The following is an 8,412-nucleotide window of genomic DNA, read 5'->3' on the forward strand; positions in this document are numbered from 1 at the left end:
TGCTCTTCCAAGGACCATTATAAGATCACTATTTACCACATGAAACACAGCCAAAAAGAAGATCAGAATGTGCAACTGGTGCAAGCCTGTGGCAGTAATCAGTTGCTCCTTTTCCTACAAGTGATCGCAACTGAACATTTTAGTGAAAGCTTCTTAGATTTTGTTTACAATAGATTATTTTCAACCAAACAATCAGAGAATTGGAAGTTGTTGTGCACTACTCACTGGGGGGCATTCAACCATTGAACCACTAGCAGCTAAAATCCTGCGCTTCAGGTGTGACTCCGTCAGCACTAGCGCGAGCAGCCGCCTTTTATTTTCGCCAGTTGACTCTGCATCAGGGCGACATGGCAGCATAGAATTTGCAACTGCCTTTGGTACGCAGATTTTTGCGATCTGGTCCTGACTAAACGTCAACAGCAAGGAGATAAAGCCGAGAATCATCAACTCTGCGAAAACCACAATGGATCACAGAGTTACAATAATTCATCTATTCTAGATACCATGCACGTCGAAAGAGTGCTCCAATTTAGGTATGAACTTTCTGGTTTTACCGGCTTTCACCTTCTCAAGAACTACAAAAAGAGTTCTCTTTTTCCTCTTGATAAACCACTGACAACAAAGTCAAATTCTGGAAATTAATAGCAGGCACTCACAAAACTTCGAGTTTGTGAAGAAGTCCAATTGATTCTGGAATAACCCCAGAAAGGTTATTGCTGTCAAGCAGTCTGAATGCAAACAACAAGTTAGTATGCAGAGAGCCTATTACAAGGAAGCTTCAGGTGGCAATAGAGCTGATATATCTTACATATGTTTAACATTCATGCTAGAGCTGAAAAGGCTCAGTGGAATTGGACCTGAGAGATGATTCTTGTTCAAGTGTCTGATAAGAACATATTTCATCATCGTTAATTCTTCACCGCGTAAGTTTTTTTTTTATCATGCATGGAAAACTGAGGTGATTGTTTGCCAGGTCTAGCCATACGAGGTCGGCAAGCGTACCCAGGGATGCAGGTATTCTACCAGTAAAATGGTTTGCATTTAATGATCTATGACACAGGTTTGAATCATTAGACTCCTGTTCCTCAGCTAGCAAAAATAGTAAGACAGTGGAAATTACATCCTAACAAGGTCTAGAGCTGGGATAGATTGCCTAGTTCAATAGGAATAGTACCACTGAACTTGCAACCAATCAGTATCCTGAGAAGTAGTAAAAAATGTTGATCAAGCCATAGTTTGATTTTTTTTTTTTTTTTTTTTTGTTACGAGAAAAAGTGTTATAGTAAATATGGGTAAAAATAGATAACAAAAGTAACATCATGAGCTGATGATAAAGCAACTTACCATCCTCGCCAGCAGTGCCATTGCCTAGATCACCAGCATGTCAGTTTTCATCTTCAGGAGCACCATGTTCCTTTCTAGCAGGATTAAATGAGGCCCTGCAGTATACAAGAGCATGAGTACATAATCAGTAATTTAATCCTTTCAATCAGAAACTTGCAACTCAATAGATCGCCATGAAGGAAAAGGTAAATAATTTTACCAGTTGACATGCATCCATTGGTGGTGTCTCCAAGAGCATGCACATGGAAGCCATGAAGCCCAGGCTTGAGGCCAGTGATGGATCCGATGACGGTGGTTGGACCTATCACAGAGATTTACATCCCAAAATCAGATCGGATCACAAATTCACAGAACAATCAAAATGGTTGAAGTTGAAACCCTAGATCTAAAAGGAATTTAGCATTCCACAAGTAGTATTTCAAGAGATTTCTCACCATCTCCTTCCTGGACGAAGTAAATTATGCCCTTAACACCCTCACTGTTACCCAAGACAGCAACAACCTTCACCATTTCCTTAGGTGTTCTACACAGCAGACATCAAACACACGGTTAAAGACATCATTAAATGTCTCAAAATAAGTAGCATCGCCACTAGATGAGAAATAATCGATCTCGTCTTCCATATACAAAAAGAAAAGCAACTCAACAATCGCCAGACTAAACGCTAAACAAATACCATCAAACTTGAGACGAAATCAGCTCTCGCTCCATCATAAACAGAGAACCCATCAAATCTCAGTAGAAAACTCCACTTTTTCTTCACCAAATCAAATCAAAGCAACCGCATAAGTTAAAATCAAGAAAAAAAAAAGAGATAAAACCTAAGGATCGAAAACAAAACAACAATACGATGGAAGACAAATTTCATATCGGAAAGTATACCTTTGATAAATGGATTAAAGGAAAAAAGAAATGAGATTTACCAGATGATCGAGCACCAAAACAACAATGGGGCAGAAATAAGAGATTCAGATTAAAGAAAACAAAAGCAAATATAAAGATAGAATTATGGAAGAAGAAAGGTGGTGAGGTTGGAAGGAAGAATAAAAAAGAAACACTGAAAAAGAGAAAGAGGTAGAAGAAGAGGTCAAAAGTGCGACCTTATTGAACCAGATCCCGTGGGCGGACTGGATTGCATGGTGGAGGTCAGAAAACGGAGAGGTGGAGGTGAGCTCCTTGGCGAAACGCTTGCTACCGCAGCACCTTAGCACATCCTCCTCCGTCCACGAAAAAGATGCCATCTTATGTAGATCTAGGAAGGGGAAGAGGGAGATGAGGCGAGGAGGAAAGTGGTGTTGGCGTCGCGACGGTATACGGTGGACGGCGCGATATAGGTTTAGGTTTGGAGGGAAGAGTGAAGTGTTGTAAATTTTGGCTAAGTATTGGTGGAAAAATTATATTATTTTATTTTGGTTCATAGACATCGGGTTTTAAAAAACCGCTGTTAAAATCGGTGTCTATTAACAAAAAAAAAGGGCGCTCATAGACATCGGCTAAAAAACCGATGTCTATGAGCGAAATTCTGCGCTCATAGACACCGGTTTTTGGAAAAATCGGTGTAAAATACTCAAAGACATCGGTTTTTGCTTAAAACTGTTGTTGTTGCACCGATGTCTATGAGGGTTTTTGTTGTAGTGGCGGCGGATGAGAAGGATGGCACGAGAATTAAGTCGACGGGCTCGGTGCATCCGAGGAATGAGAAATTTTGGAAGAGTATGCAAGTGAAGCGAGAAGGATGTGTGTGGCGCTTCTGAGGGACAAGAAGTTGGAGAGGAAGACTTCTCGAGGAGAGAAGACCAGAGATGAGTTCGGGTGAGCTCAATTCTGGAAGATCGAAGAATCACCCAAGTGATCAGTGTCAAAGCCGGACAAAGTCAACTCTGAGTTGACCTTGTCTAGGCTCTCGGACTCTAGATACCCGGACCACCTGGTGCCGAACAAGTGCCCCATCGTATACCATTGTTGTGGGTCACATTGGTGTCCATGTTAGCAGCACTCCGGGCACCCAGAGAGGGTTCAGGCGCCTGGACAAGCATAAAGTGTTATCATCGCACCATTGAGTATATGTTGCGAGCAGATAAGGCGCACAGCTGGGGGCACCCAAAGAGGACCCAGGCGCTCAGAGTCATCACGTTAGCAAATGACTATTTTCGACTAGTGGATTATAAATAGAGCTCTAGTCATCTTCATTTTACACAACACTTATTATACTTTCATTTCCACACTCTATACTTTTGTTTCTGTTCTTCAACACATGTACGAGGTTTGTCTGCCTCCAATGATTCGTTAGAGAAGGAGATGGTATTGAGCTTTTATTGTCTTGAAGTAACAATTTTCTGATTACAAAACAAGTAAATCTGGTTGTCTCGTGCTTTTTTTTTATTTCATTCTAATTTTAATTAAGTGTTTATCTAACTTAAGTCGAAAGTTTTGAGAAAAGGTAGTTTCACAATTTTAGATAAGTCACCCCCTCTTGCTAGTCGTATGGGACCAACAAGTGGTATCATAGCCAAGACTCTTCAGAAAGACTAATTATCATCTAAAGCATAAGAAATGACCGAAGCTAGCATCCATCCACCGAAGTTCGAGGGATACTTCGTGATTTGGAAGAAAAATATAGAGGTATTCTTTAAAATAAATTTTTAAATATTATTAACTATTATATATGGATTTATAGAACCCAAAGATCAACATGGAAAGGTAAAGGAGGAACAATTCTGGAACAAGAAAGAGCAGGTCGATTTTGTGTCCAACAGAAAAGTAGAATTCCATTTGCTAAATGTACTACCACCAAAAGAATTTAATTGAATCGGTGCCTACAATTACACCAAAGACCTTTGGGAGAAATTCTTGGAGTTCCATGAAAGAACCTTGGAGGCCAAACTAGCCAAATGGGGCATCCTCTAGAATCAGCTAACAAACCTTTGGATGATCAAGGGGGAGAAGGTGGCTCAACTACAGGCAAAGATCAAGGATCTAATCACCCAACTCAATAACCTCTAAGAGTCAGTAATGGATCGAGACTCAATTCGATACGTGCGTAATGCCTTTTTGAGAAAACAAGAATGGTCATCCTTAGTAGATGCATACTACATCTCTAAGGACTTGAAGGTAAGTACCCTATAAGAGTTATTTTCAACTTTCAAATTACACGAGTCTTGATGTGCAGGAGCTTCAAAAGAAATAAAGTCAAGTCAGAACCTAGCCTTGCAAGCCAAGAAGGAAGAACCTGATTTTGACACATCACTCGACGAAGATGAAACTACATTTATGATAAGAAAGTTTAGTAAATTCCTTAAGTCTAACAAGTTTAACAAGTTATAGGCTAAGAAATTTCCACAAAGCAAATGAAAGGTTTGATGCTATAACTATCAAGAAGAAAGACATATAACTGATAACTGCCCAAAACTGAAAGAGAATGACAAGAATAAAAGATCAATCCAAACGAAGCACAAGAACTTGAAGGCGACATGGGAGGAATCATTGTCATCCGAATCAGAGATTGAAACCTACACCGGACTTGAACTTATGGCAAGTCACCAAGAAGATGGCGATACTTCATCAGAAATGAGCATCGACGAAGGGGGAGACACATCAGAATAAAGCAGTGATGTAGGGGGATCATCTACCAACGAAACCGATTCGGTAAGTGAGGCACGTTCTCTACCTTCCAATATATTATATAAATTTGTTAAAATGCTTTCTAAAACTTCCTGTAAATTAGAAACATAAAATGAAAAATTAAAAAAGAAAAATTTAGAATTAAAAGTAACCTTAGCAAAATCCTATCGATTAGACAAATTAAAAGTTGAAAATGAAAATTTAAAAGATCAAATACAAAAATAAGAAAAAGATCGTTTATGCACACATGTTCAAAACTCTAGGAAATATCAAGGACTAAATTGGTATTTTAAATATCACAAGGGTAAAATTAGAAAAATAACAAGAAAATATATATCAAGAAAATTCTTGATTAATCTAGTAGGTAGGAGTCTATATTGAGTTCCTAAATCATGCTTAGGTTAAATCTTTATGCATGTTTTAATTTTAATTTGCCTTAATATTTTCTTTTCTTTGCATACTTAAAATTGTCTAATTTTTTAAATAAATTATTTCATATCCTTTCTATTTAAAATTAATTTTATTTTAATTTTTTTTGTGAAAAAGGAATTTATTACTTGTCAATGGAAAAAATTTGAAATTTTTTTAACCATTAATGAATTTTCTATGATTTTTTATACCAAAATAGTAATTTTTAATATTAAAATATTTTAAAAAGTTAATAATCAAAATTTTAATTTTTTTGGAGATATAATTTTAATTTTACATACTCAAAAAAATTTAAAGAATTTTTTAAGCTTAAAATCTATTTTAAATATTTTTTTTGAAAAATATACCTCTTTGTATAAAATAATTTATTATTACTTATATTAACTATGGTTATTTGTGAAAATTTTATAACTATTCTGGACTATTGTGTTTAATAATAACAAAAATATTTAGAATTTTTTAAAGAATAAAAAATATTTTAAAATTATTTTTTCAAAAATTGATTTTTAAATCATAAAAATTTAGGTTTTTGAAAATAATTTTCACATTTTTTCTAAGTATTAGTCACTATTTATGTAACCCTTAGAATTTTTCTTAAATTTATTTTCAATATTTACCCTTATTTTTAATGTGATCTAAGGAAAAGAAATAAGATTAAGTTTAGGGGGAGGTACAATTTTTTTTTATCAATTATTTTAACTTGCAAATCAATTGTATTAAATTGCATATTTATTTATTTTATTGCTTTGATTTAACCCTAACTTAACTTGGATTGATGTCTCACATAAAAAAGGAGAGATTGTAAGTATCCTGTGTTGATTTTGATGTGATCAACCAAGTCAAGTTAGGCTCTGCATATTTGATGTCTTACGTCTGAGTGTGCAGGGACTTAGGAATGCAAGAAATTGAGCGGAAGACACAGTAGACGAGAAAGATAACACGGGAATCTAGTCGAGGGATGAGAAGTTGCAGAAGAGTATGCCGGTGGAGTAAGAAGAACACACGTGGTACTTCCAAGGGACGAGAAGCCGGCAGAAGACTGCTCAAGGGAAGAAGGCCAAAGATGAGTTCGGGTGAGCTCAACTCTAGAAGGTTGAAGAATCACCCAAGCAATCGGAGTTAAAGCCCGACAAAGTCAACTCTGAGTTGACCTTGTCCAGGCGCCTGAACTTAGTCCAGGAGCCCAGACTCTGGGCGTCCGGAGAGGGTCCGGGTGCCCGGACCACCTTGGTGCCGAACAAGCACCTCGTCGCAGACCGTTGCTACAGATCACATTCGTGTCCATCTGAATAGCACTCCGCTCACCTAGACAAACATAAAGTATTATCATTGCACCATTGAGTAGCCTTGCGAGCAGTATAAGGTGCACAACTGGGGATGCCCAGAGAGGGTCCAGGTGCCCAGAGTCACCATGTCAGCAAATGGCTATTTTCGACTAGTGGACTATAAATAGAGTCCTGGTCCTCTGCATTTTACACAACACTTACTATACTTTCATTTCCACACTTTGTATTTTTGTTTCTATTCTTTAACGCGTGTATGAGGCTTCTCCGCTTCTGAGGATTTTGCTCGAGAAGGAGATAATAGTGAGCTTTCATTGTCTTGAAGTATCAATCTTCTTATTACAAACCAAGTAAACTTTGTTGTGTCTCATACTTTCTTTTTATTTCATTCTAATTTTAATTAAGTGTTTGTCTAACTTAAGTCGAAAGTTTTGAGAAGGGTACTCAGACAATTCACCCCTCTTTTGTCGGCCACATAGGACTACACATTTTCAATGTGGTAGGCTCAAGCAAAGCACCATATAATAATCATTTTTTCTAGCCTAGTGTGGGCAATTGGCTACACTGGGCCTACATTATATCTATCCATACTGTGAAACCATTCAGAGGAGTATGTATAGGGTGAAGTTAGTCCCCATCTAGCTGTATCTGATTGAAAGCTACTTTAAAGATGATGTTGACGGAGCTGTCAGTATCAATAAATACTCTCTTTACTCGATAATTGACGATGAAAGCCTTGATTACTAAAGTGTTATCATGGGTGGCCTTGACTCCCACCAAATCTTCAGGCCTGAAATTTATAGAAGGGCCTTATCCTCTTCCCCAATTGGTGCTAACGACATAAATTTTCAGCCTTCTTCCATGAGCCTTTCGGGCACGAATGGAGTTCCCATCTATGGGACCACCTGAGATCATGTTCAATCCCTCGAGCATCAATTTTCTTCTTACTTGTATCTTTTTCTTCTACCTTCTAATGAGATTGAGAGGAACCTTGGGGGTTCCTTTATGGAGAATGAGATCGCTGACTTGTAGGTCGATCGATATCAACATCATGATGATGACAATGTTTGTAGGGCTCCGGAGATTTTTTTTGCTGGACCTACTCCAACTAGCGTTTTGCTGATCAGTTACTCATTTCAATTCCCTTACATACCACTGACAATCCTGAATACAATGAGTACTTGATTGATGGTAGATACAATATTGAGTTACCTCAAGGGACCTACAACTAGATTCGAGAGCTGAAGTTGAGGCTAGTTCCACTATACCACCTTTGAGAGCTGACAGGGCTTCCTCGACTTGAATATACTTAAGTGTTTGGACTTGTAATCCTTCGAAATTAGTTAGGCGGCTTTTCGCCAAAGATCGGAAAAAAAATCTTCATCGATCAAGCCTTGTACTTTTGGGGTAATCATGGGTGCATCCATGACCACCCGATTAAACTATTGCAAATATTATTTCAAGAGTTCTTTGAATTTTTGCCTGAGGGTGAACAAATCATGTGATGTTTTTGGTATATTTAGTTGGTTGCAAAGTGCTGTATGAAAATAGTTTTAAACTCCTCAAAAGTAAAAAATAGAAGGGGTAGGGAGTGTATTAAACCATCTATGCGTCGAGCCGGAGAGCATGGTCAAGAAAACTTAACACTTAACGCCATACTTACACTGGTGTATTAAAGAAGCATTTTCAAATTTGCAAATATGATCTTCAGGAGTTTGTAGTACCATTATATTTT

The 8,412-nt window shown here is 37.6% G+C and overlaps 2 long non-coding RNA genes across 2 annotated transcripts; both read right to left on the reverse strand.

The window, feature by feature from the left end:
* Positions 1-711: 711 nt before the first annotated feature.
* LOC122003874 lies at positions 712-1,043 on the reverse strand. Its single transcript, XR_006118138.1, has 3 exons — positions 1,003-1,043; positions 809-883; positions 712-728 (listed from the first exon to the last, which is right to left on the reverse strand). It is a non-coding gene; the product is annotated as an uncharacterized LOC122003874 (long non-coding RNA).
* Positions 1,044-1,341: 298 nt separating this feature from the next.
* Positions 1,342-1,815, reverse strand: LOC122003875. Its single transcript, XR_006118139.1, has 3 exons — positions 1,779-1,815; positions 1,544-1,645; positions 1,342-1,439 (listed from the first exon to the last, which is right to left on the reverse strand). It is a non-coding gene; the product is annotated as an uncharacterized LOC122003875 (long non-coding RNA).
* Between the last annotated feature and the right edge of the window lie 6,597 nt (positions 1,816-8,412).

The sequence above is a fragment of the Zingiber officinale genome, chromosome 7B (assembly GCF_018446385.1).
Source record: "Zingiber officinale cultivar Zhangliang chromosome 7B, Zo_v1.1, whole genome shotgun sequence".
Classification (NCBI taxonomy): domain Eukaryota; kingdom Viridiplantae; phylum Streptophyta; class Magnoliopsida; order Zingiberales; family Zingiberaceae; genus Zingiber; species Zingiber officinale.